Source organism: Camarhynchus parvulus, chromosome 3, assembly GCF_901933205.1.
Source record: "Camarhynchus parvulus chromosome 3, STF_HiC, whole genome shotgun sequence".
Classification (NCBI taxonomy): domain Eukaryota; kingdom Metazoa; phylum Chordata; class Aves; order Passeriformes; family Thraupidae; genus Camarhynchus; species Camarhynchus parvulus.
The window spans coordinates 80,058,101-80,070,423 of NC_044573.1; positions in this window are offsets into that span (position 1 = coordinate 80,058,101).

The window sequence follows — 12,323 nt, forward strand, 5'->3', positions numbered from 1 at the left end:
GCCTGAGTACCTCCTATGAACTGGTGCTAATGGGGCAGTAGGTCCCCTGGTACATCATCCTCTAATTATCCCAGTGGTTCATTTTCCTCAGACTACGGCAAAATGACTGTGCTTGGATGATGTGACTCTGATATCATAGGGCTGCAGAGTGGCCAGAGCTGTTACAGGAACAAAACCAAAAAACTGGACACGTCACACACTTCTTTTAGCTGTAGGGATAGGTTAGGGCTGCCAGGTCTCAGCTGCGCTTGTCAGGAGTCAGGTGGAGCTTGAAGGATACATTTGAGGCAGATACATCGTGTTATGTCACCTTCCTTGCCGGACCCCGGCTGGGTGTAAAGAGCAGAGGTAAGGAAAAGGGCACAGCTGAAGAAGGTTCAGTTGCTTCATTGTGAAGATGGATTTTGAAAAATAGTGCTCTGCCTCTCCATGACTGTGCCCAGCCATGATTTCTGCTCTGAGGCTTTTGCCACCTCTCTCTCTCTGACTGCACTCCATGGTACAATCTAGCTCCATAAAAATGTCTATCCTTTAAGACACAGGGGATAAAATGGAAAATTTGACTGGCAGGCTTCTCAACCTGTCATAAAATGTTAAAATTTAGAGAAACCACATGAGAAGAGGGTGCAGTACCTCTGGGAGGGAGTGCCCGAGTTCCTGTCGCAGCTGCGGTCAGCTGTGGTCTCTCCGGGCAGGGCTGTTGGCAGCGCAGGGCATTCCTTCCCAGAGGAATGAGTTTGGCACTTCCTGCCCCATCTGGGTGAGGATTCGCTCAGACTGGGCACGCTGTAGAGCCTTTACAAAATCCCAGCAGGATTTTGTAAAAATTGAGGGGGTGTTTCTTGTAATGATGACGTGGCCAGGAGTCCCGGGAGTGTGTAGGTGCCTGACTGCCTCGGGGGAAGGCAGCTTTGATACTGCTGGGACCGTCACTAGGTTGACAGCAGAATACCAATGTCTCACCTAACCCTACTTCTTAGTATCCCTCTCGAAGTACCAGTATTCAGATACCTGGTGAGACATTCTGCAGTTTTACATGCATTTTAAATCCAGACAGAAATAATGGTGTAATTTTGCAAAATGAAAAGTGTCAAAATGTTTTAATTTGTTGTTGGCATTTGTGGGAGATTTCATTATGTCATATAGTTGCATAAAATTCAAGCTGATGAAATGAAAATTGAATCTTTATTTCCTGTGAAGTGAATAAAATCAATGAATTTTCACAGAGTACTCCCATTCTTTTTCAAATAATTTTACAAAAGCCATAAAGTATTTTGGAAAATTTTCACTCAGTTGCAATGGAAGGCATATAATCAATATTGATAAGACTGGGACTCAATATGCCAGGGTGACAGACTCTGACATTTAACACATGAAGATCAGGTGAGATCATTTTTAATAAAGCTTTGGTGTCATTTGAATCCACTGTCATTACACCAAACTTCTGGGATATTTCCACTCCTTCATGTGTGTCCCTGTGAAGATGTGTATTAATGCTATGGGCATCACGTAGTTTTCATAAATCCCATTTTTCTATTTTTGTGTTATATCTCGTTTTCTGAGTGTCTTGGCAGCATTTCAATTTTTTCCTCAAAAGTGATCTGTTAAATATAAACAGCATTACTGTTTTCTCATGCTTATTCATGTTATGTTTTGGTTGGTTTTTGTTGTATTTTAAGGCTAGTGCTAGGAAGATAATGAAGCTGAAAGCAGACTGACAAATAATAGCTACACTCTGTAAAACAAAAAGAAGTCTCGATTTTAGAAATAGGATTAAACATGTACATGAATAAGTAGATATTACTGTTAAAATTAAATAATTTTATGTTCTAAAAGCAGTTCAATAATTGTGTGTGTGCATGTATATTCCTATTAGAGTGCAGCAGTTAGAGCTAACAGCCCACTACTCGTTCTTTTGAAATTCAAATGAATAATCATCTTCCCATTATCTAGGTCAATAGGAGGCTGGGCTACCCCAGAAAGAGGGAAAAACCAGGTAAAACAGGATCCACTAAAGAGCTTAATGCTTTTCTCCTTGGATGGAGTCTGTTTTTGTGGGTCTGCACCTACACTGGGTTTCTCAGTACTCTAGCTGGGGAGGTGTGTTATTCTGGGTGACCTGAGGCACGTGAATGGCACTGGAAGCACTGAGGTGTCCTTGGCAGGACACTGGTGAGGTGCCTGCAGAGGTCTGAAGCAGCAGGAGACTCTTCGTGCAGGAATATAGGTCCTTTGCATGTGGCCCAGTGTGCCTACACGTACCCCCATCTGGGCTTAGAAAGGTGAAGTGAGGCGTGTTTTTAAGAGACTGACCTTACGCAGTCCTTACAAGATTTTGACTACCAAATAGGAACTAAAAATGAGCAAAAAAAGGTTTGTTGTTCAAGAAACAGTGTTTTAGAAAAGTGGAGGATATTCCCTCTCCTTACAGTGCCTGTTCTCTGTGTTATATTTGAGTAAACTGAAAGCCAAGATTTTTACTGTGCTAACTCTGCTGATAAACAGTACTATGAGTACAGTGTTCTTTCGGCTATTTATTTCTTGCTTGTTCTGAATTGTGCTGCAGATTTTTGCCTGGAGAGCCCAAAATGACTTTGCCTGGGGAACGTGTGGGAAAGCTGGAGTTACGCACCTTCTGCAAGGTGTAGGAAGTGGTTTCAGTCACAAGCTGTGTGTTCAGAATGGAAGAAGAGAGAATTACAGTGTCAAGAGGGTTTTGTTTTAATAGAAAACATATGATAAATTCTGAATGGAGGGGTCACACCCAAGTTCACAGACACATTTCCTAGAGATCTTCCCTGGAATAAATATAAATTCCTTGAGTCTTGCATTCATGAGGAAAAAAATAAGCTGGGGTCTTACTTCATGTTAGCTAAACATGGTAAAATAGTGAAAAGGCACACAGGCTGTGCTTTTTAAGATTTGGTAAATCTTCTCTGCCTGTGTTTTTATCTTAAGCTACTCATTCACATGGAAAAGCCAACTTCCTTGTCATTGCTAGGAAAATGGCATCCTCTCCTCTCTTTTCAGCATGGTATCCATGCTCTTGGATTGTGTAAGGCTGGTTTACAAAAAGTCTTCGTTTTGAAAATGAAAGTGCCCAGAGCTGACAGGTGTCACAATCAAACTTCAGCTGAAGAGGTAAAGTGGACTCATTTAACTAAAAAGAGTAATCATTTGAGAGGATAAACTAGTTTAACCATAATCTAGAAAAAATTTACATCCAGTTTGAAACTAAATGCAAACAAAGATATTCAGATGTATTTCACCTTGATTTTGTTTGCAAAAAATTTTTATTTTGTCAAAAGTATGTGTATCAGACACCACTCTGGTGAGGGCAGTCTGAGGGTGGTTTTCTGGCTTCTCAGCACAATCTGTGGCATCTTCTCAGGCAGTGTGGTCCTCTGCTGCTGGAGGGGTCTAGGTGGAGCCCAGAGAAGTTGGTAGTGGGAGCAGGAGCAGCTCCTCCTAGCTCACCTCCTGCCAGACCTACGTATTCCACTTACTCATCATCCAGTGCCCAGCTCTGCTCCTGGCCACCCAACAGAGCTGTGACACGGGTACTGATTTTGAGCTGCCTGCTGCCTGTAGGTAGCCCTAGAAACATTGCTTACTGTTTGTTAACACATGATCAGCAAAGACATCTAGAGACAAAGTGATTGTGTACATGGGTTGGAATAATCCAGGACTTAAAAGTGCAGCAGAAAGCAGCCCTATTCTTGCAGCTATGTGGTGAGTCCAGGTCTGGCATCCTGGAGTATGTTGCTGCCCCAACACCCTCCCCTAAGGCATTGTTGGATGACGGTGCTGTCTCACTGGGACAATGTGGACAGGCCATTTCCTCTCAGCCCTGACATGCTGTTCTTACACAACAAGGTGTTTTAAGAAACCAAGATACATCACTTACTGATTTTTTTAACATCTTATTTGGAAAGTGCACCTTAAAAAATCAAATATACTATTTAATTAAATAAATTATTCCAAATATATTAAAAAATTCTAAATATATTTGAGCAACATGTACATCCAAAACCATTTCATGCTTTAAGAAACAGCATAAAAATAGTGTTGGTATGTTCCATGTACATTGCACCCCTCTCAGTTTTTTGTTTTCGAGACAAATACTTTTCTTATTGGTTGTGAGATTAAAACCTGGCTCTGTGAGTGAGGCAGGGTCCCTTCCATCCCACAGATCATTGTAGTACTGGTATTTTTGCTTGGAGATAATTTCCTCAGCCACTTGTGTGTAACCCTATTGATTTGAACGTCTGCCCCAAGCAACACCTGTGCACATTCACGGATGGCACTGGGATTGCACAGATGCCATGGAGGGCATATTCTGGCAAATAGGACATTTATTACTGGTGGTGATGCATGAGATGGAAGGGGTCCAGGACTCAGGCTGAGTTTGTGCAGCTGGCAGTTAGAAATTTACTTGCAAACTGAGCTCATTGGGTAGAAAAATCAGTGTGATAATGAATCCAGAGTCCCCCATGCCATTTTTACCAAATCACTTTAGGGCAGAAGAACAATTTAGAAGCGATATGTCTCTTATTAAAAGTGTCTGAAAATCATGCTTCAAAAAACATGGAGAGAATCCCATAAGAGATTCTATTGCAGATATTTCATATAAGAAATTACTGTTTCTAGGCTTGTTTAAATGGAAATGTTTACTTGTTTCTGCTGAAAAATTGATGCAAGTAAGTTTAATGTGTAAACTTAACACAATTTGATCTTAATTTTAATTATTCAGCCACCAGTTATACAAAATTAGATGGAAACCTCTTATTTTTAGCATGTTTTATTTTGATTGCTTTCAAATCTTCCACAGAAATCAGAACAATTCAAAGTGACAGAGTTTATTCATAATGCTATACATTTCTATTGCTGGCCTATAGACATTGAAATCCACAGTGTTTTTGCAGGTCTCTTAGGAAAAAGTGTTTTCCCCTGAACCAATTATAGACCCTTTCTGGCTAAACTGCAGAGCCAGTTTGCTTAATATGGGTAATTTGATGTTGTAAAGTATTTGTCAGTACCCTAGGGTAGTCTCTTAGGGCACACAGGTTTCACTGTGTAATATTTCACACTCGTATGCCAGTTAACCTGCTTAGTGGCAGAATATTTGCAACTCATATAGGATTTATTACATCATGTACTTAATTTACACAATATGCCTAAAGCTTCTCTTCATGAAGTCTAGAATGATAATCATACTTATTGTAATGGATTTGCTTACTATTTTGGATGGGAGAGGGGAAGGAAGTCTTTTTAGTCCATCAGGCTCTTTAGAATGTGGAAATTTAGCAAGGATGTGACAAAAATGCTTAACAATGTATTTATTAGGCATCACACCAATTTAACCATTAGAGTTTTAAAGCATGTGCACAGTTGAATAGACACGGACACAGAGATTTATCATTTAGCTTTTCCCTCCTCCTAAGGAGCAGTGGAGGGCTGCAGCTGGCCTAGCCCTCAGTGACAGCCAAATGACATTGGAACCTATGAAATGGACACAGGGTCTTTTCTCTGGATCTGCTATCATGAAGGAGGCAGCAACATGACCTCCTGCAGTAGAGACACTTGGCAAGTCTCATGTCCCACGTGCTCACTGGATTGGGATCTGCTCATCCCTGCCCGTTGGATACACCACTATAGAGTAAGTGAAAAGCCACTCCGAGGCATATGCCTGAGAGATCTTAATTTGCAGGACTCACACAGTGAGCAGGATTCTGCAAAAATCTGCAGGGGTTTTGCTTAGAAGGGCCTTGCCCCAAATGCCACCTGAGTCCTGTGCCATTTCCTGATCAGAAAATTGAGTATACCCAAGGGCATTGCCATAAAACGTGACCTCTCAGATCAGCAGGGAGTCCCCCAGCAGGGCCCAGCTCAGGGGTTTGAGCTGTGCTCTGCCTGGAGTCGAGCTGAGCTCAGTGCTCTGTGCTGCCTGCACAGGGACCTCCTTCCCAGGGAGCTGTGAGGCTCCTTAGCCCCTGAGCAGGAGCCACTTGGAGCATGGAGCCAGCACATCCTCCAGTGCCCTGACTGTGCTCCCATCTGAGCCACCTGTGCCTGACTTTGGCAAAGCTCGGCTTGGAGAAGCTGGGATGGGCTTTTTGGGCTGCCCTGACTCCTCCCTCCAGACTGTTCTTGCTGGAGCCTGGGCTTGTGCAAGCAAAATCCAAAAGTGCAACAGCTGTACAGTGGAAATGGAAATTAGAGCTTCATTATTGAACAAAGAAGCAAACCACATAATATTCCTATTGGTTGTATAAATTTAGAGAAAAAAAGGTTATATGAAGTTCTTTATAAAGCTCTTTATATCCTTGTTTTGTTATGTCCATGTAAATCTTTGTATTGCCATTGTTTTAAAAAGAAATAAATTTAACAAATGTTTCATTACCCATTTTTTTTCAAATGGAAAACAAACAAACAAACCTCCTAGTTATAAATAATATCAGCAGTCAAAAGAAATCTTACAGTAGCTAAACAATGAAGGCACATAGAAATGCTGTTTATTTTATTTCTACACAAAGCCCCACTGAATTCACAGGAGTGAATTAAATATACTGCATGTGACTCTGGGGAATTAGCACTTCAGTTAATACTGGGCTTAATTTTATAATTTTATAATTTTATAATTTATTTATATTTTAATATTTATTTTATTTATATTTTATTTATTATAAATTTGGTTATTAATCTATTAGAAATGTATATGCATATTAAATCACATTACTAGTTACTATGAAAATAACTTTGTGTTCTTTCAGTTCCTAAAAGAATATTACTAAATATTCACCAAAACCAGGTAAACAAAAAAACACAAGCATACTGCTCCCCCTAACAGCCTTTGCTTTGTAGTGAAAATGAGAAACATCTGATTATTCTATCCAATATTTCTTATTTATGGATATGCTAGGAGATTTGAGGTGCATGCAAAACCCTGGCTGTACCAATCACTTAAGGATGGAGAACAAATTAATTTGGGGAAGATTGTTCACCATAAACCAAAAGCCCAAACTGTCTGTCCTCCTCCCTCCTCCTTCCCTTACATTGCAAACTGTGCAGTGTTAATATGAGCACCACCAAGATATTCAATAACATTAGAGGCTTGAAGGTTTCCTGATGCTTTATTACACAATGATGAAAATATCATAACGCCTCTAACTTCATCAAATCAGGCATTTCATTACAGCATCTTGCAAGTATAGAAAACTGATTGTATTGTGTCAGCATGGCCCCAATCCAGTTCTTGCATACAAGACATGGTTACTAATGATCTTTGTAAGTCAGATGAGACTTGGTCTTATTTTTTTCTGTTTTGCTGTACTAGGAATTGTTAGGACAGAGCAGCAAATAGAAAGTGTTTAAGTTATCATACAGTTATCATACATGTCATAGAAAGAGTTACAGGTTATCATACAGTTTGTTTGACAAAGTGGTCAGTCAATAATAAACCAGAAATTAATAATTGATTGTACTTGCTATTTGCACAGCAGTTGATATTTCACGACAATGTGAAGTCTGAGGTAAGAAATTATTATCGGCAATTTATAGAAGGGAGTTGCAGTTTTGGGGTTCTCTCTGCACAGTACTGGTCAGAAAAGGATGGTACAGGGAGCCAGAAACCTCTTCCTGATTTCTGTTTCCTACTTTGCCTGGAAGGGCCTGGCTGTGTGGCCCAGGGGAATATCTGTACTGCCAGCCAAGTAGTGTGTAAAGAGAACCATTTAATGAGCACAGACTTGCCCCACACATTGAGTACATGCCCAAAACCTTAATTCAGGTACAAACAGACCAGTATATGCCTCACCTTACAGGGTTAATTCACAATAAAGAATCTTTTCCCTTGAGAATAAGATTAATAGAGGTCTGTTCAACCCTTTCTGCAATACCTTGCATCTCCTTTTTCCTTCACTTCTCAAACATCAAGAGAAGCAAGTGGGTAGCTAACTAGCTACACACAAGTTCAGAGTGCTCTCCAAGCTCTTCATTTGGCAATTTACAGAAATTTGCAATAAACAAAACAAAGCAGGAAAGGAAGGTCTGAACTAGTGCTAAGATAATTTGTCTAAGGCTACACAATGAGCCTGGCAGGACAGGAATAGCCCTGGAATTCTCCCCATTAGAGTCCTATGGACTCTTCACTGCAGTCCTGAGACACTAAATGAGTAAGTATGCTGAGGAGTCACGTTTGAAAAGTCAGCTTGTGCCATTCAATTGCTCCCATTTGGGGACAGGGTAAAGATCAAAACTGGAACCAGCCCAAGGAGAGAAATATGCGAAAAGGAAGCATGAGATTTTTAATATGTGAACAGTTTTCTCTTGAAACAGATAATTATTTGGGAGAACCATCTACTTCTATTCTCCAAGAGGAAAAAATAAATACTGTCATGTTGTTCCATTTCTGTGTTATTCTGGTAATGTATTTTAGTGACTGTATGCATTTCTGATTATTCACAAGTGCTTCACAGAGAGATTGAATTTACATTTTATCTAGACACTAGTCTTACCCAGAGAGATCTTTTTCATTTGAATGCTAGTTTGAAAATCCATTATTTGGTGTTCATTGTAGGCAGGTTTTTATTTCCAGCAAGATTGCTGTGGCAGAAAAAATACAGACAAACTCCATGTCAAACTTTACTAAGTATGAGTTTTCTTCCTTTCTATATGTTTCCCTGGGCACTAAGCTTGGAAAATGTGGGCCTGATTCTTGTTTCCTTTTGGAAGACAGTTTAGCATCCTCACCTCCCACTTGGAATCTGCCTCTCTCCCACCTGGGCCCTTCTGGCTTTCAGAATGGCAAATATTGTTTCTCTCATGAAACAAAATAATTTTCTATTTAAATCTAAGTTTCTGGATCAGCTGGAAGTGCTGGTCCTGAAGCTCCTACCAGTGTAATCTCAGTGATAGGAGCTGCTTTTCCAACATTCATCTTTATTGGTTTTTTCAACTAATACTCAAGAGTTAAAGTTGTTTCAAATACCTTTTCTTCCTGCAAAAAAATTAGCATTAGTCAATTCTGGTGGCCATGAGGGAAAATCAGTTCTGACTATTCTCTTAAGCCATCAACTCCTAGTCAGGCAATCACCATTCCACTGTCTCTCTCGGGAACCCAAAATATTTATCCATGACCTGGTGTCTCTGTCTGGCACTCTGCCTAGCACAGGGATTCTTTGGTCCAGATCCAGGGTCCTTTGTTGCTCCCAAAGTGACAGCACTTGTAGTCACTGTGAATTTTGAAAAAACTACCCAGACAAAACTGGAACTGCTGGTTGAAATACTGCTCATGAAGAGTGCTATAAAAACTTCTGATTTAGAAATGTTGCATGAGAGCATAGATATTTCAATTTGAAAGAAAGTAATATAACTTTCCGTCAACTGTTCTATTTGAAATAAACTTTTAAATTACATGAACAAGAAATGTGAATTTTAAGTTTATTGAGATTGTCTCATCTGTAACAGTAATTTGTCACTGCTGTTAAAAGCAACGCATTCTCAGTTAACAGTATGATTTTGGCAAAATCATTATTTCTGAATTTTGCTTTGAGAAGAAATTGTCAATCTTTTATATGGCACAGCACTATTAATTGGTGGTCAATTCTACAATAATCAAGATCATTTTGGAGACCATCTTGTGTTACTACTACACATTTTAGTGGTGAGCTAAGGAGGAATGAGAAGGGAATCAGGAGCTGATGCAATTGGCAAAGGGGCTGAAGAGAAAAGGTGCAACATGGAAAGAAGGAGGAAAATGCAGAGGTCAAAATGTGCAAAAATAGGAGCTAAGTATCATAGTCCACTGAAAAATACTAAAATTTTATAACAAGGCACTGAGCAGGCAAATCACATTGCTAACATTTACTGAATATAGATTGTTCTCTCTAATCATTGCGCCAGTTTTCTTGCTAACCACTGGCAAGATGACCTCTGTAGACTTGAGGGAGTGTAAGAAGCACAGAGAGCTGGACCATGTTTGTAATTCCCAGGGGAATGCAGTCCTTTCTTCACATTGGGGTTTGGCAATTAAAAGCTGGAAAGTAGAGGAGGGAAAATACCTGAGGCACGGTAATAGACGTGAGCTGCTGCAAGCTGGTCCCATCTTACCTCTCCTCTTTGTGCAAAAGTTTTCTTAACAGTAATGCAAAAAGCTTGTTCAAGATATGTAAAACCCATAGAGGGTCTGAGCTGCAGTTACTTGGTCCCTTTGGAAGGCACAGGCATTATGCAGTGCTTCACAACATTTCACTGCAATCTTCAGGTTCATCTGGTAGTGAAATGCTTAAGGAAAAGCTACAAGAAAATGAGGTCTTAGGGTAGCTCCAATGTCACCCACAGGTACAGGATAAGGTCAGCAATTGCTCTTCTAAGTGAAGATATTCTGCTGCTCAAATGTGAACTTAAATTGCGAATGCTTCAACACAGGCCATAATTACCTATATTTATGAAAAGACAGTGCACTGTTTTGAAATACATTTCTTCCAGCTTGCTATTTTTTCACCCACTATCAAAAAAAAGAAAAGGTCCCTTTTATACTTCCAGTCCTTCTGCTTTTCCTGTTTGTGGGCATTTGCTGACAAGGCAACGAAATCTATCACTCTTGCTTTCCAGAAATGCTCCCCTGCCCCCACTTCTCTTTGCTCTTGACAAGAGCAGCACAGAAGAGTGCAGCCTTAGAACAAAATTTTCTACAGTGTGTCATGTTGCTGCTGAAATTTAATGATATTCAGGCCTAGGAGAAAAGAGCAGCTGCCCTCCAGGTGGTGTTCCATAAATGCTCCCCAGAACCCAGCAGGAAGCTGTATAAGTTCAATTCAGTGAAGCAAATTCAATCATTTGCCCCTTTGTAAATGGAGCATAAGCAGGAAAAAAAAAATTCTTTGAAGGATCCTAACACAACAACTACACGTACCTAAAAACTTAGAAACACATTTTTGCTTGCATTACTGTATTTCAGATAAGCTTAATAGGAATTTACCTATCCAGCAACAATTTCCCTTTGGAGCACTGTAGAAAGGACAAAAGGAATTCCCATAAATATCCAATACTTGTTTCATTCACAATTCAAAAATTAGTGGTGACTAAATTGCTATAAGTTTAAGGAGTTGTGTTCATAACGCTTTTTTTACAAACATTGTACAGCTTTCCCAAGGAATTATCTTTTTGTGGCAAACTTAATTAGTGGAGCATCATTTGATTAAGTATGAATATTGTTGTGGATTTGCAGTTCAGGTTATTATTATTTCATTATAGATTGCACCTACAAATTAGAACTACAGGAGTAAATTTTTGAAGCCACGTCTCCTTTTAATACTAATTGTGTTAGTGCCTAATATTTGCAATTATCCATCACAGCCAATATCCCAATTTACAACTGGCTTTATTAATACAATATTCAAAATTACATGCAACCATCCTGTTACAGCAGTCTGCCAGGTCTGTTTTCTAGATGTAAATAAATGACAATATTTTTACCTAAAAATATTTTTGTATGTTTGAAATTCACCTTGTAAACAAATGGAAAGTGAATGTTTTTCCTCTAATTTGCTGAATGTTTGGCCTGATCTGCTTTTTATCTGAAATACGTAGGAAATATTTTAGAAAGTGATAAAAGACATTTTCTGTCCTCATGCAACTAAATAACTAAACATAATAAGGAGCTTGGATTTGAAAATAGTATTTTGACAAATGATTAACACATTATCTCTTCTGGCACTTTGAGGGAAAAAATTACAGACCTAAAACTGTGTGCTGAAAACCTTTGAATTTCCCAGTGCATTTTCTTCTGGCAATGTTCTAGAAGGGCTTTCATATTCTCTGAATGTATATATGGAGAGGAAGCAGCTGGATTCACCTGATATCAAACTAATGATCCACTTTCGATGAGTGCTTTTAGAAAGGAAGAAGGTCTGGTTGCATCTCATGAAAGGCTGTTCAAGGTCTCAAAATCTGGTTTTGGTGTTTCTGAGTGGCACTGCATTAAGATGGCAAACCACAAAATCTTTAGGCCAGTTCTTGAAACTGTGTTTTCTTTATGGACTATTATGCTGTCACAACGTCACTTTTATAAGGTGCCTAAGTACAAATTTATACAACCATAAAATTTCTAAAGAAGCCTTAAATGTCTAAGGGATAAATACAATTGTTATCACAAAAGTATGCATACTAGAGTATGTATTTCACAATATACGCTCACCTGCCTTTACCAAATCAGTAGTCATCTATTTTCACACCCTTTTTCTAATGCAGCACTCTTTTGCAATAACAATTACTCTGCCAGCCAAGTGACCAAATTCAGGCTATCACAGGGTACATGAGGA